At 37.7% G+C, this 23,823-nt stretch overlaps 1 protein-coding gene and 1 long non-coding RNA gene across 6 annotated transcripts in view; one reads left to right on the top strand and one right to left on the bottom strand.

Moving 5' to 3' along the window:
* LOC107635950 (SWI/SNF-related matrix-associated actin-dependent regulator of chromatin subfamily A-like protein 1) overlaps positions 1-23,823 on the bottom strand; it is a 94,804-nt gene that overhangs the window by 18,373 nt on the left and 52,608 nt on the right. The gene's annotated exons all lie outside the window — the stretch shown is intronic.
* Positions 13,926-14,278, top strand: LOC110262698. The gene is made up of 3 exons (XR_002347675.1): positions 13,926-13,992; positions 14,074-14,157; positions 14,232-14,278. It is a non-coding gene; the product is annotated as an uncharacterized LOC110262698 (long non-coding RNA).

Below are 23,823 nucleotides of genomic sequence, written 5' to 3' on the forward strand. Positions count from 1 at the left end.
CTTGTTCTTCATTTACTTTAATTGCTAATTAAACTATTCACTCCTCATTCTCAAAACCCCAATTTACAATCTCCATAACCAATAATAAGAACATACTTCCCTGCAGTTTCTTGAGAAGACGACCCGAGGTTTGAATACTTCGGTTATCAATTTATTTAGGGGTTTGTTACTTGTGACAACCAAAACGTTTGTACGAAGGGATTTCTGTTGGTTTAGAGACTATATCTACAACGCGACTATTTTTATAAAATTCTTTACTAGCAAAAATCCTAACGTCAAAATGGCGCCATTGCCGGAGAACTGCAATCGTGTGCCTTATTATTGGTTATTGTAAATATTTTTCTTTTACTTGTTTATTTGTCTTTATTTTTCTCCTCTTTATTTCTTTTTAGCTACTATGAATTCTCACCCCTTCTGCTTTGAGTTTGGTTCTAATGTTATTGAAAGGAATGTAAGTTATAACAGGAACATGCATCAAGGTCAGAGCAACCAAAGATGGATAGAGCCAAGAGGATCTGATCAACCCTTTAGGCAACAACACCCTCCAAGATATCATGGACAAAGACCATTCTACAATGCATACCAAGAAAATAGACATGGTGGACAACCTTGTAATCACCAACAAGCCCCACCCTGTGCTTATAGGCCATCCTCTCAACGTAACTTCGAACCACCACACTCACAAGCTCCTTTTCACCATTCGCCACCACATGATCCACATTTACCCCGATTCCAATCCAATTACTCCCAAACACCACCACTTCTGCCTGTACTATATCCAAATCTATCACCCCGAGAATCAGAGGTTCGCCTCAAGAAAACAGTAGATCAACTTCAAACAACCCTTCATCAACTGGAGCAAGCAGTAAGGCAATTATCTGCTAGATGTTCGAACATTCAAGGACATCCCACAGCCCCATGTGGACAATCTAATGAAGAGCGTAGCATGAAGAAGATACTAGAAACTCCAGTAGACAAGACAGAGCATGGTTTCGTACTAGAACAAGTAGAGGAAGCTGTCATTATTAAAGAAGAAGAGTTGGTTGAAGACTTAGGAGACGCTGAACCTCCATGGGAATCCAAAGTTGTAGAGCATTCTGTCAAGGATGTTACAATTGATGCTAAGGAGGATTGTGCGCAGTTCCCAAGGCAGGTATTTCATGAAGAACTAGACAGAATAATCCAAGAAGCAAGTTTCCTTGATGACAATAATCTCAAGTCAAGTTCTTCTATCAATGAGCTTGCATCCGCAAGTAAATTCTCTGAGATCGAAGAATCTTCCCCAAGTGAATACGAAGATGATACGGAGGTAGATTTCTCTCAACCTCCAGTCTATGACTTAAGTGATGAGGAAGACATAGATGGCTTTGATCAGGACATGGATACATTTGAAGAATCTTGCAAGGAAGTGGAGAATCTCACAGAAGAGCACAAGGGAGTAGAACTCATAGAACTACTGGAACCACCTATCCCAAGGCCATTACCACCCAATACATGTTTTAAGTGGGTACAATCCTTAACCTTTAACTGTATTTTTCCACTTGAATATGGTTTGCTTGAATTAGATGGCCAGCTTAGAGCTCTCTGCGGCTTTAAGAGTAAAAGGGAAATGGCTCGTACTCAGAGCTGGTGCACGAGGTTCAATAAGGTTCCACGCTTCAACTCGAAGTGCACGGATTGGCACCATGATCAATCGAATGGATCTCGGAAAACGTTTGGTTATCCTGGTGAGAATCTAATTTCTAAACCGCCTAGATGGAAAAGTATAGATCAAGACGAAGGCGGATTTAAAAGCAAGGTTTGGGATCCTGGAATCTATGCTGACATTCGTCACCCCAGGAGCCTGACAATTTGTTTGAAGCTGCTCAGAAGCTTCACATGCCTAGTTTGGTACCCCGGAGGCTATTGGCATTCCAAGCATTGGTGGAGATTTCTGGATGAATTTAAGTACAAGCCACCATAATAGGAAGCTCATCCAATGTCCAACTTAAAGACTTTAACTAAAAGTGCTAGGTGGGAGACAACCCACCATGGTATGATTGTTCCTTCTTCAATTTTTATTTAGTTTTATTTGTTTTCAAGTTTTATTTTATTTTATTATATTGAACCTGGAGTTTTGCATCGCATTCATATTTGCATTCTGCATACTGCATAAAAAAAAAGGGTGCGCGACGCGACCGCATCATTCATGCGATCGCATCAAGTTGCGAAAAAGACTTCCCACGCGACCGCGTCATTCACGCGGCCGCGTGATCTGGAGATCGGTGTAAAGATCCAACGTCCAAAAAGTTAGGCTGGAATTGTGCGGCCATTGTGCTTTTCGCACAAACGACCCACGCGGTCGCGTCCCTGACGCGATCGCGTCACTTGCACAACATCACTCCCACGCGATCGCGTCACATGGATTACACAACACCCCAAAAGGAGACAGAGAGTTGCGCTAAAACCCAGCGCCAACCACAGCCCCCCTTCCTTCCCCTTTACCCCCTACCCCCATTACCCCTACCTTTCCCTCCCTTCCTCCGAACAGCAGCCACCGCCGCCGCGTCACCCTCTTCCGCCGTGCCGGACGCCACCGCCGTCATCCCCAGCCACCTCTCTGCCCCATTCTCCTTAATTCGCCTACCAGGTTCCGACGAATGCCACCCTTCTATCCATTCGTAGTTAATTCATATTTTTCTGTTTTTGTTCATATTTAGGCTAGTTAGATATGCATGTTGTAGTGGATTTTAGGTTGTTAGGTAGCCTAGGATGTGATTAGTGGATTTAGGTCTGTTTAATTGCGCTGTTCGTGTTTCTTGTTTCATTATTTTTGTAATTCTGCTGTTGCTGTGATGTTAGTTTTGTTCATATGCTGTAATTTCTTGTTTCATGCTGCTCTTTACTCTGATTTTTCATGTTCTTATTCCTTATATGTAATTGCAGCTGTATTTTTTATTCATATGAACTATTCTGTTGTTGTTTATTTTCCGGGACAATCCAATTTTAGCCGGAATGTTGCCCAAATCTCTGTAAAATGTTTCCATTCATGTCTTGATTTTGGCATTTTCAACTGTGCTTTCCTTAGATTTAACCAAAACAATTCATGAATGCCAGGGCAAGCTTTCTTATTCTTTTTGATTTTCTGGTTCATAATTTGCATTTTTGATGTTTGATTCCAATTTTTGCTATTTTTATATCTATTTGAATCATCATCAACCTGTTTTCCTTATTTGGGTATGAGTTACTTATAGCTTCTACCTGTGAATACTTGTTACTTGGAATATTTTCATTATGCCATTTACTTTAACCCACTTTTTATTAACTCACTAATGCTAACTTCCTAAACTCTTTTTCAATTCTAACCAACCTAACCTTTCAAAACTTCTCTTCTGATTTTCTTTCACTTTCTTTTAACATTCTAACCATGGCATGATGTTAATTTTTCTATTTAACATGAATTCAATTACATTTTGGATTGTGAATTCTCCTTTTCGGACTTTTAACTCCTATACAATCCTTAATGCACATTTACTTAACTCATTTTCCTTATCCTTTTGCTCCTTTGCCACTTTGTGTTTCTTTTGATTATTTGCCTATTTGTTTTCCTGTTTTCACTATATTCTGGTTTTCTGTTTTTCAGGATGTCTGCCAGCCAGAGAAAAGGGAAAGGAAATGCTACTACTGGCAAACGGAAAAGAGGAGAATCCTCCATGTCCATTATGGAAATTATGCACGATGACTCCTTGCGGGAGAAAAAATTTACCCCGCAGGAGAAGGCCGACCAGCTAATCCCTGCCACTGATCCAATAAAGTTTGCAAACCAATACTGTGAGCTGAAGTATCCGGTGTTTGCAACCTCCAGGAACCTATACCTGGAGAGGACCTTGAAAATCCCAGAAGAACTCCAGCAATACACCTCTGATCAGATCAAACAAAGAGGCTGGTTCTTCCTGGAGAGAAACCTGATTGAGGTCAATGCATCTTGGGTTAAGGAATTCTACTGCAATTACTTCAAAACCTCCCTAGATGCAGTGAACCTTAGAGGAAAGCAGATTCTGGTCACTGAAGAGGCCATTGAAGATGTTCTGAAGCTTCTGCCTAAAACTGATCAGCTGGATGGTTATCAGAAAGCTGAGAAAGATATGCGCTTCATGAAGTTTGATTGGGATGCAATCATGGCCAGGATAGCCCTTGACCCGACCGTTCCTTGGATTATGGGTCAGAACACCACCATGCCAAAGGAAATCAAGCGGATTTACTTGAATGATGAGGCTCGGCTATGGCATCAGATACTTAGCAATTTTGTCATGCTGAGTACTCACGAGACTGAGATACCAGCCGCTATGATCACCCTCCTATGGTGTGTGATGGAGGGTAAGGACCTGTACCTGCCACGCTTTATCCAGTACCATATGGCCAGGGTCCACGTCCGAGACACTCTTCCCTTTCCTTATCTGATTACACAGCTAGGCCGTCGAGCTGATGTGCCTTGGGAGGATGCTGATGAGAAGCCACCTGCTGCAGAATGCAAGAAGATTATCCCTCACAGCAGGAACTTTCTGGCTCTGGGCTACAGACCTCCATTCCTCACAGCCCCTGGTGACACACCCACACCATCTGCCGGCCCCTCTTCCTCTACAGCTACCCCTGCCACCACCACTGCACCTCCACCTGCCCCAGAGCCCATCTATCATCTAGTGCACCACCTGTTTCGACGGCTTGACCAGATGGAGCGTCGCAACAAGCGACGCTATGAGCACCTGAAGCTGATGATACGCTCTGGCGACATCCCCTTCGAGCCTGACACACCATCCAAGGCATCTGAGGAGGAGGCGGATGATCACGAGGCAGAGACCCATCCCCAGAGCGAGGCTGCACAGGCATGCACAGAGCAGGCCGCATCACATCAGGAGGCTCCGCCTCAGATTCAGGCTGTAGACCCCGAGATCCCTATCCAGTTAGCACCTCCTCTACAGCAGGCTGATCCTCAGACCACCACCACAGAGACTCTAGCTATCCGTCCTTCCAGTGATGACACCCCTTCACACCCTGCTTGAGTGAGCATCAGGGACGATGCTTCATTTTAAGTGTGGGGGAGGTCGCCATCTCTGGCTTATTTTTTTGGTGAACCATTACAGACTCTTTTCATTTTATTTTGCTACTTTTCTGTATTTTTATTTTAATTTTTATTTTTATTTTCTCAGTACTTATATATATTGCTATTTTTATGTATTTTTACTCTATTTCTGCATTTTGCATTTTAGTTCATATTTTAGCCATTTAGTTTAGAAGCAATTCTAACTTATTAGTTATAGAAATTGTGGATTAATTAGTATAGTTTACCCCTTTTTTTAGCATAAGATAGCTTAGTATAAATTGAAAAATATAAAAAGGAAGTAAACTAGAGACTTGAACATAATAGAAACAATCCACACACCTTGTATATATAACATTACATGCTAGTTAGTTAACAACATTTCATCAAGGAGAAACACTAAAACTTTAAAGCCACCTTAAGTTTTACATTGAGAATAATGGGAACTTTTAATTTTACTTGCATGACATACATAATTGATAAATAATTTTTGAGCTAGAGAACACACAGCCTGTGAGTTTTGAGCTTAATTATATGGTTATATTCAAACCATAATTTTTATTCCTGTGTGTTCCGCCCTTCTTATTTATTCTGGTGTTCTTTACTTTGTTTTAATCTATATGTCCGATTATAGAATATAACTACATACCAAGAGAATGATTGAGGCCATTATTTGATTTTAGCTCACTTATCCCAAAATAGCCTACCCTTTTACATCACCCTTGTTAGCCCCCTTGAGCCTTTAAATCCCCTTTTATTCTATAAACCACATTACTAGCCTTAAGCAGAAAAACAAAATAAAAATTCCAAGTTGAATCCTTGGTTAGCTTAAGATAACAAATTGTGTAATTGTATAAGAGTGGGAAACCTACTGGGAACATGGATGATAAAAACAAAAGGTAGAAAAGTTGAAAAGAATAAAATAATTCAAAATAAAAGTTTTGGGAAGCATGCTCATGTGAAATTAAAATAATTGAATTACCATGTGCATTTAAAAAAAAAAAGAGTGTTATTTTTCAGTAGTTGAATAAAGGGGACACAAAAGAATTCCCCAAATGTGAAATAAAGCAATGCACATGGGATAAAAATAATAAACATTGAAACATGAGCATGTAACATCAAAAGTGGGAAAATATGGGAATATAGGTAAAGGATGTATGTGAAAAACATGTTTCCTATGCTTTAAAATTAATTATTTTAATTACCTTTATTTCCATTCGATGCCGTGATTAGTGTGTTGAGTAGTTTCAGATCTTCTAAGGCAGGATTGACTCAAAGGATGGAAAGGAAACATACAAAAATGGAAGGAAAGCAGAAAACGGAGTTTTTGGAGAAATTGGCATCCACGTGATCGCATGGACGACGTGGCCGCATGCCAATTGCGAAGAAGCAGCGACGCGGCCGTATGACTAACGCGACCGCACTCCTTAAGCAGAACACATATGACGCGGCCGCATGACTGACGCGACCGCGTGATAAGGAAAACTCCGAATGACGCGACCGCGTGACCCACGCGGATGCGTGACAGAGGCCACGCACCAGAAATTGCAGAAAACGGTCATAGCGATTTCTGAGGCCCTTTTTGGCCCAAATCCAAGTCCAGAAGGCATAGACCAGAGGTTATGAAGTGGAGGAATGCATCCATTCAAAGAGAGTCTCCACTTTAGTTAGTTTTCATGATTTAGATTTAGTTTAGAGAGAGGTTCTCTCCTCTCTCTTCTCTCTTTAGGATTAGGATTTAGAATTAGGATTTTATTCGCTTTCCGGATTATCTCTTTATCAGGTTCAATACCATAACCAATAATAAGAACATACTTTCCTGCAGTTCCTTGAGAAGACGACCCGAGGTTTGAATACTTCGGTTATCAATTTATTTAGGGGTTTGTTACTTGTGACAACCAAAACGTTTGTACGAAGGGATTTCTGTTGGTTTAGAGACTATATCTACAACGCGATTGTTTTTATAAAATTCTTTACTGACAAAAATCCCAACGTCATCAACCCCCGAAGACTGGGCTATGGCTTTGCCTTTTTCCATCTTTGCAGGAGATGGAATTCCCTTCGGATAAGTGTCTCCATCAGATGGAAAAACTATTCGGAAATGTACAGAAGGCGTTGCCCCCTTGCTTACTTCTTTACTCATTTCCTACTGAGGTTTTTTGCTCTGATTGAAATTTCTCCTGCTACCTCTGCCCCTAGGATACCCTCTAGCTCGACCACGATAATAGGAGTATTGGTTTCGAGGAGGTCCCCGATGTCTCCACTGGGGATTGCATCGATACAAATGGTCCCGCTTCTGGAACTCCTGACAGTTCCGAATCCACTGGACACTTATAGCCTTAGATCGGCTTAAAGGTGTAGTTACACTTTGCTGAGGGATCTTCGAACTCTGACCCTCTATACGCCGAATTGGTTGCCTCTGGCGCGCTTACTCCTCTCTATGAGCTAATTATTTCTTCATTCTCGAAGATTGTCGCTGCCTCAGCATCAAAAACAGCATTACACCATGGACACAGAGATACGTCCATGTCTTTGATCTTCTGTTGAACCAGAAAATCCAACAGCCCATCCCCTACTCTAGGGTACACAGATCTTACCTGTGACTCGAAATTATCCAGAGTCACATCAAAGTCATATGACATACCAACCATATTCACTCCAAAGTACGGCTCGACAAAACTAGCATCAACATCAAAGGGATCAACATCAACCTTCATCTCTTTCTTGCCATCATCGAATTTCAACCATCCTTCCATTATTGCTTCCTGAATTAAATCCCTGAAACGAACACAACTGTTAGTCGAATGACTTGTTGCTTGGTGAAACTTACAATAAGGTTTTCCTTTTAAATCTTTCACCGAAAGTAAAGTTCTACCCTCATGCAGAATTAACTGTTTATCTTTAAGCAACACATTGAAAATCTGATCAGATTTCGAGATATCAAAACTATATTTCTTTCCACTTTTTAGCTTTGAATTATTCGACTTTTCATTACTAAGAAGCTTTTTGAGTAAAGACCAAACATAAGGAGGGCCTTTCTTAAGCTCGGCCAAATCGACTTCTGTTTCGAAATCGAATTCCTCCTCTGAAGACTCCATAGTCACATAAGCAACTTTCTGTTTCTGAATAAAAGGTTTACTCTTCGATCTTTGTTCACTCCTATACTTCTCTTTCTCTTTTTTTATGAGTTCGGTCTGACGAACCTTTTCAGCTAAATGGGCTAGATTGGGAATATGCACATTAAGCAGCTTTCTGCGCATATAAAACCCTAATCCCATAATTGCTATTTTCACGATCTCACTTTCAGGTTATGACACATAGCACCTAATTCTAGCATTCTTGAAACGTATTAAATAATCATCAATAGTTTCACCATCTTCACGTTTCAAAACCACTAGATCAGTAACTGCCACATTCATTTTCCCTCAATAAAACTGAGCGTGAAAAGCAGTTTCTAACTGATTCCATGTTGTGATCGAATTTGGTCTAAGATTCAAAAACCAAGTAAATGTATTCTTCGTCAACGAAGAAGGAAAAAACTTTATTTTCAAATTTTCATCATTAGCTAAGTTCCCAATCTCGACCAAATAGCGAGCAACATGTTTAGTGGTTGATTCTCCAACTTCCCCGGCAAACTTTGTGACTATCTTTGGATTTTTTATCCCTCTTGGCGCTTTAGCCATTTGAACAACTTGGGGAGAAACAGATACAAAGTACGGTCGATTCATAAAACCAACATTCAAACCCACTCTATTGAGTACTTATTTCACAATTCTGGTGACTTGATAACGTTCTCCACCATGATTAACACGTAATCTGGCTAAAACATTATCAGCATTTTGACCTCGGGGAATTACATAAGGATTTTCTTGATTTAAACATTGTTTTCATTTTGAAATATATTTTCTGCTCCTTCGTTATTTCCCCTGGTGCCCTTCACCTTCCTCATAATCTACGATTCGAGTAATACGTTCGACTTGTCTAGCAAGACGTTCAAATTTCGATTCGTGACCAGCCATCATTGGATTTAGAATTGTGGTCATTTGTTGAGTCAATAAATTGACTAAATCATGATGACCTTCCTCTACTTGTTGTCGATATACTGCCATTGAATTAGTAGCATTCGAAGTAGAGCTCACATTATAATCATGAGAATATTCGGAATATTGTTGCGGATTTTGACCATTATTCACTCCACTTGTATTTCCGAAACAAATAGGTGAAACAAAACCACCCACTGGCGGAGTAAAACTCGGAGGAAGACCATAAGGAGGCCAACCAGCGGTCAATGGAGGTTGGTATGGTGGCAAAGTGCCACGTGGACGAATATTACATCCAATATTTCTAGTCTGAACAGTAGTAATCGCTATACTTTCTGTTCTAATTGCACCTTCGGAACGTGAAGTCACGTCCGTTTGTTGCATGGACACTGGTATGCTATCATTGATGGATGAACCACCATTCACATTTGATACCTCATTAGCCATGTGAATGATCTTTCCACTTCGTAATCGCATACACCAAATGACACTGAAAAATATCTTTTTGACACACTTCGATTTTCAAAAACTGTCCCACCGGGCGTGCCAATTTGTTTTGTCGATTTTTAGCAAATCAATGGTGGTTCGATATCTAGTGGTCTGGGAGTGAAACCTACTCCTCTTTACAGGTACCAGTTTTCTAAAAGTGCATCAAAGTGTCTTCGATTAGACGGGGTTGAGAATAAAGATAACTTAAAAGTTATAAACTAATAAAAAGAACAAAAAGATAAAGTTTTCGAAAGGGAAATGTACTGAAAATGGAAAGAAATGCATTGGAATTAAAAGAAAACAATAGAATGCCTTCGATTGAGTCAAAGGACTTTAACATGAAAATTTAAAATGCAGAAAGATAAATTGGACAAAGAAGATAAATGGAACTTGAAAGATAAATTTACTTGAAAAGATAAAGTTTACAAAAAGATAAATTGAAAAAGTAAAATATGGAAGGAACCCTATAGAAAGGTTACTCGATTGCAGACTCGGGAATTTCCTGGGATGTGAGTGTGCTTGAGTGATTCTGAGTAAAAGTTCCAACCCCTATTCCCTAAGATCTCCTAGTATTTATAATCTGCTTTTAGTAACTGATAATTAATTATAATTAATTAGAAAATCACATCATTGAATGTGTTTTCCTTGGGAACTGTTCCCGCCTAAACATTCTCCCTGATTTCCTCGCGTGATAAAAGCCTTTAACTTCTCCACTACCATAACTACCCAATCTCTTATTCGAATAAGCTATTCGATTATCTGACGTGAGTCCCATGGTCGATTTGACTTGCCCGATTTATTGAAGGGCGGGCCTTGAAATCAAATCTGTGTCGAAAACTTCCATTTAATACTTGCGTGTATGTCTTTTCGAAAACTACTTATATCTTTGATCACTTTACCACTTCGAACCATTTTCCTTTATCGAAAATATTTTTTGATCAACAGGATGTAAGCTATGCGTGTTGGCACTCTCTCTTGTGATTATGACTAGCAGTTTTGGCTTGTTCTTCGAATCCCGCTGACAGCCCCTGGAACAGCGGATTCTGCCGGCGGAGGCGAGCTCAAAAGCACTTCTTTTGCATCCGCTTCCGTTGCCGTAGCTGCAATCATCATTATCTTCATTGGATAATTGTGGTACAGTTGCACGATTTACTATTTGTTGATGTTGTTCTTGAGAGTGGTGATGATGGCGTTGTTAAAAGTGTAATTTTGGTCTTGTAAAGTGGAAGAGAAGAAGTTGTGACAACTTCTCACTGTTTGCGACAATCCTTTTTCATAAATCAAGAAAATTAATTCTTCTCTTCCAATAAGATGGAAGTTTCATTTGTTTACAGGGTGAAGAATAATTTTTGTCTTTTGGCAAAAGTTATAAAAATGTTCTTTAACTTTTATTTTATTTTATTTTATTTTTAAAATTTTTTATTTATATTAAATATATTTATAACCATAACCAAAAAATTTAATCATAAATAATGGACTAATTTTTTAGCAAGCATGCTACATATACAAGCTTTTTTGGCTTACAAGCTATACAAGTTGGCCCAGCCCAAAAAAAAAAATCATGTGCATTACACTGTTTAGAATGGAGTGTAAAATGCACGCGCCTTACACAACGGTTGCGTTTTCCAAAACACGCTCATTATGGCACACTCTTCCTCCTCTTCCTCAGTCAAAACGTAAACCGTCAAGTTTCAAGCTACATTCGAAACAAATTACAATTATGAAGAAACGCTCTAACTCGTTGCGAAGAGTAGAAGAAATCAAGAATAAAAGATACAAATCTCCATAAAAAAATCAGCAGAAAAAACGAAGAAACATTATTCAAGGTAAGGTACTGTTTTAGTGTTCTTCTAGGTTTTTCACACTGTTATATGAAATCGAAGAACTATATCGTCAGTATTTCTCGCTCTGTTTCTTCTAGGTTCTTCTAGGTTTTACTGTTCTTCTTGTTTTAGATCTCATATTACTGTTCTGATGAAACTGTTCTTCGTTTACGCTATCTTACGTACTTCTAGTGAATGCTTTAACGTTTGTTTTGATCTGTTTGGTGGATATTTTGTGCATGTTTACATATTTTGTGCATGTTTACATGTTTTTTAATTAGGTTTGTGCATGTTTACATGAAAGACTCTTCCTCTTCTAACTGATTTTTGGGTGTATATGGCAATTTTTTTGGTGGCCGTTTATCGGGTGTATATCTCGGACTTGGCATGCGACTGTTGCTTCTAGTGGGACTTTGAACTTAAAAATATTTCTGAACTCATATAATGTCATATAATCTAAAAAATGTAGAGGTGTATGAGACTAATATATATATTAGGAGTTTTGAAGTCTAACTGTTACTATTCTAATTGTGCTTGACCTTGTAGTGTCATTTTATGGATGTTTGGATGAATTGAATATGATTTTGAAGTGATTTAATTTCGTTTAATTAAAAAAAATAAAATAGATATGGGACTGGATTTGGGTGTATGTGGCTGATATTGGGGTGTATCTGACTGATCTATGGGTGTATGTCTCTGATTTTTGGGTGTATTTTTTATCTATTGACAGCATCTCATTTTCATTGCAGTAAAAATGGCGAGCAAAAACCAAGGCGGAAAAAATACAATGTAAGCACAAATATATATCTTAGAACAAGTCAATTTTTCCTAATACAAATATAACTTATTCTAATGACTCTAATTTTGCTTTGTTTACAGCAAACCAAAGACTTGAATTGTGCAACCCATTCGTTGAGTGAAAAATTTGGAAATATGAGCGAGGAAAAGAAAGCAATCGTTCGGGATTTAGGTTTTGGTGGACTGATGCACATCCCGCCACTAAGGGTGCATCACAAACTATTAAAGGAGTTGGCTAACTCCTTTAAACTGGGAAAAACACACTCAAAACCAACTACAGTTCATTTAGAGTAAAACCCAGCACAATAGGGGCTGCGCTTGGCCTCAACGCATCAGGTAACTCATTACAGAAAACCTCTATACTTCCATTCTTTGTAATATATTATTCTGCTATCATATAATCAAGAAACAAACATAGGTGTATATGAGTGATATTGGGGTGTATATGAGTGATGTTTGGGTGTATTTCAAGTGATTTTCATTGTAAGTTGTTTTGTTTTTTGTAGGAGATCTATTTCCTCAGAAAGTCAGTTATAAGAAACTTTCTGAAGAGAACAAACAGATTTTTAGAAGATTCTAGGGGAAGACTCTAAAAAGTCTGACAGATGAGATAATGAGTATTGGTGTTAGAAATGAACAGGATCGCCTCATGTTTAAGAGGATTTTCATCTTCTATATACAGATGGCGTTCCTGTTGCCAACAGCAATAAACAAAATCTCTCCTGTGCACCTAGCTCCTATTTTCAAGATGGACAAAATAAAGGAGGGCAACTGGGGAGCCCATGTTCTGAATTTCATCATCAAAGGCATAACTAATTACAATCTGAAAAAGAAAAAATCAATCGACGGCTGCCTGTTTGCCTGGATGATAGTCTATTTTCATCTGCCAAAAAACAAAGAGAAGAAAGGAGAAGAAAAACATGCATAACCCTGGATTGCCAACTGGAATAGAGAGCAATTGGTTGAAAGGATGAGAGCTGAAACAGATGAACATGTGGTAAGTGAACAGAATACCTTGGGCATATTTTATTTACGTGGAAGTTGTTAACTAACATTTCTACTGTTTCAGGGAATTGTAAAGATGGCAGAAACAAAGGAGAAATTGAAACAAATGAAGGAAAAAGAAAAAAGAAGAAAAAAAACAAAAACAAAAAAAAACAAAAAAAGAAAGGCAAGTTCATCATCATCTGAGAGTGAAACAGTTGAAACTGAAGTCTATTCTTCCTTTGAGTCTGAGACTGACCAGGACTCAGAGGAACCAAAAAGGAAACAACCCACCCGCAGCCAAAAAGTAAGTAACATACTTGGGTGTATTTTGTCACTTTTAGGGTGTATTATGTTACTTTTAGGGTGTATTTTGTCAGTTTTAGGGTGTTTTTTACTAATGATTGTTTGCCTTCCAGAATGGAATCCAAAAAAAGGAAGAAGACTCAGGAGGATTCTTATTCTGAAACTGAATCGAATGATGAGTAATGTTCTGAAATTATCATCGCTTTCTTTTCTGTTTATTCTCAAAATTTCATGTATTAATAAAGCGTTTCTTATTAACTTTCAGAAGCGAAGAATTATCACCAGTAAAAACACGAAAAAGAAAGAAAAAAATTCAGAGAACACCCCAAAAGTAAGCACTGCTTTGGGTAGTATTTTTTGATCAATTTTATTTTGTCTTTTTGATTCATAATTTTTTTTTCTCCAGGACGCAATCCAAAAAGAGCAAGCTCATTGTTGAGGATTCATCTCCTGAACAAACTCAATCCTATCATGGGTAGGGTACTTTGAAAGCTATATTACTGTTTATCATCAAAATTATATTTGTTAACATGTTCTTTTATGCGTATACTGTCAGATCTGAAATTGGAACTGAAGAATTAGAAGAATTCTTAAGGGAATCTAAGAAGAAGAAAAATAATGAAAAATCTGCTGCATAGGGGTTTGTTATGTTTGGGGTGTATATTACCGATTTTAAGGTGTTTTCGTTGCTAATAATTGTTTCTGGTTTCCCAGGGAGAAGGGAGCTGACCTACGATCAACAGAAGGTCACTATGACTCATCCAAAACGTAAGAACCTTTATTTGATAAAATCTTGTTATCCTTAATTAACCGCATGGTATTTTTATTGAATGATATCTATTCTATGTTTAGAATACCGAAGGTAAACTTAGGAAGCGATGATCCTTTGTTTCAAGGACACACAGTTCAAAGCACCATAAACAAACCGGCGGATAGCATGTAATTTCTCTTTCTAATACCGGTTGCTTTTATCTTTTATTACCTTCTGCTTCTAATTATGTATATATTTTTTTTAGAAAAAAAAAGCCCTTTAATGTTTTATTCAAGAAAAAAAAGGCAGGAAAAAAAAGCAAAAAATGCAACTACGTAAGTTCTCAAAAAATAAAGCCTGTGTTTCTTTTGAATGCTTCGGGTGTATTTTGAGTTTCTTTGGGTGTATTTCAGGTTGAGCCTGGTAGAAGAATCAGCCAATGACCCAGCTGAAGAGAACATGATGGTTGTGCGGGTAGAGACACAGTCACAAACTGACGCGCTTTCAATGTGAGTATTTCAAGTAAATTTCAACCTTATGACCATTTTATTTTCACGAGCTTTCTTAACCTTTTATTTTTGTCTTGTTTAGAGTTTCGATTCAAGTTTATCTACCTCTGTCCCAGACAACTCCTGTGCCAGAAATTGAACCGACCCCTGCAAAGTCTCCAAGTAAAAAAATTAATGAAGAAACTACAAAAAGGTAAGGAATAATCTTGGGGTATATTTGGTTATTGTTTGGGTGTATATTGTCCTTGTTGGGGTGTATATCTTCACAATTGATCTGTAACTAGTTTTTTTTATAACATTTTTCATTTTATGTAACCCTGCAGCACTCCAGAACCACTCCAAAACCTGAAGAAAGTACACCCACGCTTCCACTAGCTCCATCTAAAATGTAAGTTCAGAAAAATAAAATTTGGGTTTCACTATGATTCGTCTATTCTTATTCTTTTATTACGTTATATGTCAACACGCAGTAATCCAGCCCCAGAAGACGCTGCTGCACTGATGATGATGGCCCGAACAGCATCGTACATACCTAAAGAAGGTCCGGTGCCATCATTCAGCTTTGACTTGACTGATTCAAGACAAGAAGAAGCAGCAACGTAAGAAGGGGAGAGGGCAAAAACTCCTGAAACGCCAAAACTAATAGAACAATTAGGGGAGCTGGTGGAAAAATTGCAAGCAGTGGGGTGAAAACAGAAGGTAAAAGTCCACAGATTCAAAAGCAGAGTGGCGAAGAAAGTTATGAAAAGTTTGAAACTCCTGCAAGGACCAACGAGATGTCAGCTGAAATGAAAGAGAAATGCTACATCTAGGCCACGCGTGTGAAGACATACGGAGATAGAGGAACTAATGAGTATGACGCCGTGTGCACACTCAATGCCCAAGATCGATACATTTTGTCAAAAGTCCACTTCGCATCTCTCAAAGATGATACACATATAGAAGCTGAGGTAATATTAGAATAACATTAATGATTTTATCATGAAATGTAACTGTAATGTTGATTGATGTAAAATTGATTTGGGCTTTTTTTTCTAGATTGTCTTTGCCATGTGCCTCATCCTTAACCAGCAAAACATTAAAAGGTTTTGTTGAGTTAAGAAATTAACTAAATTAATTAGTGATGACAAACATTATTTTTGGACAAAATAAATAATTAGTGTTAAGTGTTAATAATTATATGTTGCTAATTATTTATTATATGTTGCAGGCCAAAACTTAGTTCAGCAGCCCAAATTGGTATGAAAATAATATAGCAAGGCTGGTGGGTAAATAAATAAACAAAGCTCATGAGGAAACAAGGCTGAAAAATCAAAACGGGCAATAAAGCAAGAAAAACCCAAAGAAATCAAAGCAAGATAACTAATGGGCTGAATTTGAGTAGAACCCAATCCAAGCCCGAATTGATTTCAAATTCCTCTCACTTGCTTTCACTAACTCAACGTTCTCCTCTTCTCTGACCATGTCAAATCACAAACTCAGAAAAGTGAGAAAGAGAAAGAGAAAGCTTCTTCCCTAAGGTGATCATCAAAGAAGCAAGAAATAGGTTGCATAGCACAAGGCAACCGAACCAGGATACATGCTGGTGTTAGCTTTTCTCTTCTCTGCTGTGTTCTGTTTTCTGATATTCATGAGACAAAAATAAATTGTCTCATAAATTTTCGCTGCTAAGTTAAAACAGAATCAGAATTGCAAATCTGTTTTAAAAGGGTAACAACAGTAATTAAAAGGAAGGCATAGATTCAACCCCCCCTTCTCTAAGCCTACCACAACCTTCAATTGGTATCAGTCAGGCACCACTGACACAACTCTATTTATCAAGAATTCTAATGATTCTTTTATTCTAGTCCAAATATATGTTGATGATATTATTTTTGGATCAGCTAATGAATCCCTTTGTTCTGAATTTGGAAAACTCATGACAAGTGAATTTGACATGAGTATGATGGGTGAACTCAATTTCTTCCTTGGGCACATATTGAAGTGAAATTTCACTCAATAAGAGAACATGTCTAAAAGGGGGATATTAGTATTCAATTTGTTAAATCAGAGGAGCAATTAGCAGATATTTTTACAAAACCATTAGCTGAGGATAGATTCTGCATGCTTAGGACTTGTCTAGGAATTTTGAGTTATGATTCACTGTTTGAAAATTGCTAATGAGTTTGTTGAAGTTGTTGTCTCATAGGTTCGAATGAGAAATTTTGGGCAGAAGAAGAACCATCACTCTGAATTTTATCTTCTGGGCTCTGAACTTTCTTGGAATAGGGTTCTGAACTTTCTTTTTCAAGAACACTCTTAACTTGCTGCGATTGCAAACCTATTCATGTATTGTACATTCTTTTTACATTTCTCATCATTATCATTTCAATTTTTGAAAAAAAAAAAAAAAAACTGCAACTTCTGCTTTAATTGTGCTAATGCCTTGTTTGAGAATTCTATTTTGCAGGTTCTGTTTTGTTTTATTTCTCCCACCTTGATAACAAAAGGGGAGAAAAATGCATATATGAGGCTTGACAAGACATAAGACTTACCGAGATTATTGGATATTAGTTTTGTTTAGTCTTGTGTTTGGTAACTGACTTGGGTTTATGAATTGAAATCTGTTTGACTTGTTTGTGAACTGAACTTGGCTTACTTGTTTGTGAACTAAACTTGGATGACTTTAAGTCTTTTGAACTTTATGTTGTGCTGGTGAATTGTTTGTTACATGCTGCCATAGTTTGCAATATGTGCTTGTATGGATTATTAGACTTTTGTGCAACCATGGAATTCTAGATAAGCATGTATATACATTAGTTTGTTGTGTTGGCATTATTGTCTGTATCCTCAGGTTAAGCGACATTCAGTGAAACAGCAAAAGGGACCCACTCATTCAGAGAGAGTGGTATTGGATGATGATGATGATGACTTTATCCCTGAGGAATCTCCTCCTCCTTCCACTGAGGGTACTTCCATCTTTACTGGCCAGAAATATGCCCTGCTGAATGTTGTCAAGGGTGTTGTTCAGGAGTTTGTCTCTCAATCAAATCACTTGATTGTATGAACAAGGAGCAAAGGAAGCTAGCAAGCAAGCGCGAAAATTTCCTCCGTAAGTCAAGAGATAGAGTGGCTGTGTTCATGACTTTCATTGATAACCTTCAAAAGGATGAAGACCCTGCCACTGATGCTGATGAAGAAGTTGATTCAGAGGGAAATGGTTCGGATGCCTAAGAATTGTTTCATGATGCTGCTGCTGTCTGCTCATTTTGTCTGATGAATTTTATTTATTTTGCTACTATTGAACTGTTTTGTTCTCTTGGATGACTGTAATAACTTTGGATAACATTGCACCTTTGTTAATTCATTAGGACTGTGCACTAACTCTCTTCTGCAGGTTATAAGGTGCTGTTTTTGTTGATCTTGCATATTATCCACCCTTGATGACAAAAGGGGGAGTAATAGCAATAGGATAATAGCAATAGGATAATAGGATGGTAAATGTGTCCTAGGAATTTTTTGGCATTGCTGCAGCTACTAGTACTTCTTTTGGGATTTTTGTCTGTTTGCTGCATTAAAAATTGCTTTCACATGTTGAATCTTTGTGCTGCTGATATTAGCTTGATGTTGGGCTGATTATGTGATGCTGTTTGTTTGATATCCCTTAGACAAGATAAATGTGTGTAGCTCTTTATTGTGCTCTCTTTAAGTACAATGTAAAACAGGAACAATGAGGAAAGCATAAATTTCTGTTTTCTGATATTCATGAGACAAAAATAAATTGTCTCATAAATTTCCGCTGCTAAGTTAAAACAGAATCAGAATTGCAAATCTGTTTTAAAAGGGTAACAACAGTAATTAAAAGGAAGGCATAGATTCAACCCCCCCTTCTCTAAGCCTACCACAACCTTCAGGTTTCAAGAAGAAATATAATGTCTCCCCCCTGATATAGTGGTAAGATGTACTTCAACGAATCTTGGGTGTATTTCTTAAATCTTTTGGGTGTATGTATGTAATCGTTTGGGTGTATTTCTGTAATCGTTTGGGTGTAGTTCTGTAATCGTTTGGGTGTATTTCTGTAATTCTTTGGGTGTACTTCTGTAATTGTTCAGGTGTATTTCTGTAATCGTTTGGATGTATTAAATACTTCATTTGGTGTTTCACAATTGTTGCAGAACATGGCCGTTGGAAATCATCCAAATGAGAAATTCTTATAGCCTAAAACCAATAAGCCATTCAGGGTGGAAGACTACCCAATGTTTATACCCTTCTTGGACCTCAAAAAATTAGCATCACATCCATATGTAATTTTTCGTTTCTAAAATTTCTTATTACCATTCTTTACTTATGTGCCAAATAAACTAAAACACTGTTCAATGTGGAAATGTTTCAGATTTTTGCACCTGTTTGCTATTCAAACCATTGGTGGTTTTGGGTGGCTGATGCAAGAAAGAGAAAATTTTATATACTCGACCCACATCACAAGACATGTCCATCCGATGCCAGAATGAACCTAAATAAATTCATTGTAAGTTGTTTCTGTGTTTGTATTTTAATATTTGGGTGTATTTTTGTTCAATATAAGGTGTAAGTTTGTGCTCCTTTGGGTGTATTACTTTATTAAATTTATTCATATATTACTGATTTGTTTTGTGTTTTAAGGGATATGTAATTTCAAGAATGAGAGTATATGCTGGGGGGCACCTCTGAAGAGAAAGGATCAGGAAATTGAACCACCATACATTAACATCTCAGGCCAAAAGACAAGGTATAAATATTTCACTCTGAAAATTAATCCTTCCTATATGTAATTTGCTAATTTATTTCTTGTTTTTCAGCTATGACTTTGCTATTTATGTAATGAAGTGGCTTGAAATAATTCAGCCCGAAAACGTTAAAAAGGGGAAGTATGAGTGGGACAATTGGACCCAGGTAATTGTGTTTAAAACTATATAACTCTGTATTACTTTACTAAATTAACATGGCTGATTAAAAAGAATATTCTTTTAAACTGTAGGACGAGGTAGACCACTATAGAGTAAAATATGCTTCCTGGATTCTATTCCATGAAATGAATCAAGACAAAGCTGAAGCCATTAGGGGAAGTGATGCAATAAGACTGTCCAAGCCATCCTCATTGTTATTGAATCCATATTGTCAGATAAATTCTAATGATATTGACACTGTTTAATCTAACTGTTATGTAGTCTTGTAACAATTTGAACACATGCTGTAAAATTTTGCCAATATAATCCAGTTTTATTATAAAAAAAAATTTCATAATTAAACTGCCTCTGCTGTATTCAAAATGTCTGAATTACAGGTGATAAAACATGAAGGAAAACATCAAACCAGGAAATGTTACACCCAAAACATGAAATTTTACACCCAAGGAAAGTTGAATATACACCCAAACTTCTATCCTCTGATGTTTTATCCCTAAAACCCTAAACCCTAAACCCTAAACGCTAAACCCATAAACCCTAAAATCCTAAACCCTAAACATTAAACCCTAACCCTAAACCCTAAAACACTAAACCTTAAACCATAAACCCTAACCCCTAACACCTAAACCCTAAACCCTAAATCGTAAAGTTCTAAAACCATAAACCCTAACCCTAAACCCAAAACCCTAAACCATAAACACTAAACCACCCAACCTACTATACACCCAAAACATGGAATTTTACACCCCAACAATTTCAATTTACACCCAAACTTCTATCCACTGATGCTGGATTCCTAAACCCCCTAAACCCTAAACTCTAAACCCTAAAACCAAAACCCTAAACCCTTAAAACCTAAACCCTAAAACACTAAACCCTAAACCCCAAAATACTAAACCCTAAACCATAAACTCTAAACACTAAATCCTTTAACACTAAACCCTAAAATCCTAAACCCTAAAACCCTAAAACCATAAACCCTAAACCCTAAACCCTAAAACCCTAAAACTCCAAACCTTAAACACTAAACCCTAAAACCCTAAACTCTAACCCTAAACCCTAAAACACTAAACCCTAAACCTTAAACCATAAACCATCAACACTAAACCACCCAACCTACTATACACCCAAAACATGGAATTTTACACCCCAACAATTTCAATATACACCCAAACTTCTATCCACTGATGCTGGATTCCTAAACCCCTAAACTCTAAACCCCTAAACCCTAAACCCTAAACCAGAAACCCTAACCCTTAAACCCCTAAACCCTTAAACCCCTAAACCCTAAAGCCCTAAACCCTAAACCCTAAAAACTCAACCCTAAAACACTAAACCCTAAACCCTAAACACTAAAACCCTAAACCCTAAACCTAAACCCTAAACCCTAAACCCTAAAACCTAAACCCTAAACCCTAAAACACTAAACCATAAACCTATCCTAAACCATAAACCCTAAACCCTAAACCATAAACATTAAACCACCCAACCTACTATACACCCAAAACATGGAATATTACACCCTAACAATTTCAATATACACCTACACTTTTATCCACTGATGCTGGATTCCTAAACCCCTAAACCTTAAACCCCTAAACCCTAAAACCCTAAACCCTAACCATAAACCCTAAAACACTAAACCCTAAACCCTAAACCATAAATCCTAAACCATAAACCATAAACCCTAAACCCTAAACGCTAAACCCTAAACCATAAAAACTAAACCCTAAACCTTAAACCCTAAACCCTAAACCATAAAAAATAAACAAAACAATAATTTATAACATAAACAGCAGCATCTGAAATATATAAATGTAAAATGTCAAACACAAGAAAATTCAGAAATACACCCAAAAAACTGAAATTTACACCCATATTTTGTAACTATACACCCAAAAAATTATCCACTGCTGTTGGTTTCCTGAACTGATAATTCATAACACGTCCTTGATATTGGCTGGAATTTGGACGCACCACTGATGCAGCTTCAAAGAGGTTTAACTGGAAATAATAAACTCATATATTAGCAAAACTATTAACAAGAAAATTAAACTCAATCACCACGTATTTAAAGAACATCACTTTTACCTCGTTTAAAGCTTTCTTTTTCTTCTTCTTTGAGGCATTTGTAATCTGTTTGTCCAACTTTGAACCTAGTCTATATTTTGGACGTCCTCTTATTCGAACCCTTGGAGGGCTTTAAAGCTCGTTAACGGATTCCAAGTTGGCATCTTCGTGAGATAATGAACATGTCCCCTTCCTTTTGGCTTTCAGTTCTTCCATCTCAACCATGATGTTATCGTACGCACGGTGCAGAATGGCAGTCAGCTCCTCCGATTTTGATGCAAATTTGCAAATATTTTGCGAACGAAACACCAATTCGTCAAACCTCTTGCTTCTTGGCTCCAACAGTGGCTCGTCGTGGCTGCTCTTGATGTGTGTGTGTCGCCTCTTTACCTTTTTGCTCCATTGTTCCAATATATATCTTGCTGACACTTGGGTTACTCGTTCAAAGCTTAACACGCTTAAGGCGTGACGGCACAATATGCCTCTTGACTCGAATAATAAGCATTGGTATTTCACTTGGGCTACTACTGAGTCGTAAGTAACCACAAACTTGTTGAATATTGAGCTGGAAACTTGTTCTCCAATTTCGTATATGAATAGCCTAGAGCAGAGTTCATTAATCTTGTGATGCTGTTTGCCTTTCCTCTGAATTGTGCTTGGACTTCACTAAACTTTTGGTGAGTGTACACATGTTGAAACTGAGCTTTGATGGAGGATTTTGTTGCACACGGTATGACCATATAAAAATCTGCAGCATCTGATTCTCTCTCTGCTTGCTCCCTACTTCCGAGGCAATTATCGTATTGTTTGACAAATTGGATAAGCGAGTTGTTCCGTGTAATAAACTTGTTAAAAAATTAATGCATGCTCTCGCTCCTTTGTGTGCTTTTCATCCCTGCCTAGAAGTGGTAATCCAGATAAATTAGAACACCCATATATGACGGTCTTCGTAAAGATCTGCATAATACACCCAAACCAGACTATATTACACCCAAAAAATATGCAATTTACACCTCTGCTGCAGATTTTAAAAAATATTACCTGAAAGCCACTTGTTGTCCACAAGACCATACTTCAGCAGAAAATCATTCCAATTCCTATCAAATGAGTCTTTGCTATGAAGTTCCAAACAACTTGGCTCAATTCTTGTTCAATTTCTGCATGTCCCTTGTACCCATTTAATTGACGCGCATTGATCGGTGAGAAACCCTTTAGGAGCATTTTCTCCCATGCAACGAAGCCAGCATTGAAATAACCATTTGAATGATTCAATTTCTTTGTTTTTCATCAAAGCGCATCCAAGAAGTGTTGACTGACCGTGGTGATTCATCCCAACAAAAGAACCACAAACCAAATTATACCTGAAACAAATTACGAGATTGCAGAATGAAAATCATTACTTACACCCAACAAATAAATTTATACACCCAAAAACATCCAATATACACCTCTGCAGCAGATTCATAAAACAACATTAATTTACCATCATAAACAAGAATAGCATATTACCTGTTTGTATTATAGGTGGTGTCAAATGAAATAACATCTCTGAAATATTCAAAGGCAGCTCTGCTTCTTGCATCGGCCCAAAAACCCAGCTTAATCGACTGATCGTCCTCCAATTCGAGCTCGAAAAAAAATTCTGATTCTTCTCTTTCATTCTTAATAAATATTTCCCGAACTCCTTTGCATCTTCTTATTCCGAAACATTCCGCACTTCTCTCGTGATGTAATTCCTCACGTCTTTTTCGATAAAATTTAACTCGCGGTGACCCCCAGCTGCAGCAACGAATGATTGGTAAGTTTTGCTTGGTCTGATACCAGCCTCCTCGTTATTCTCTATTGTACGACAAAATGGACATGCTTAGTTCCCTGTGCTGTTTGAGCATCTCTGCCTGAGTTGGACAGTAAGGATGTAAATGATGCAACACGACCTTCGAAATGATCCAAGCACCAACATCTTTCAATGTGTGTATATAAATTCGTGCAGGACAATTTAAACCAGCTGTGGTATTTGTCTTCTCGGTCGGAGATATTTTAGATTTTCATTT

The sequence above is a fragment of the Arachis ipaensis genome, chromosome B01 (assembly GCF_000816755.2).
Source record: "Arachis ipaensis cultivar K30076 chromosome B01, Araip1.1, whole genome shotgun sequence".
Classification (NCBI taxonomy): domain Eukaryota; kingdom Viridiplantae; phylum Streptophyta; class Magnoliopsida; order Fabales; family Fabaceae; genus Arachis; species Arachis ipaensis.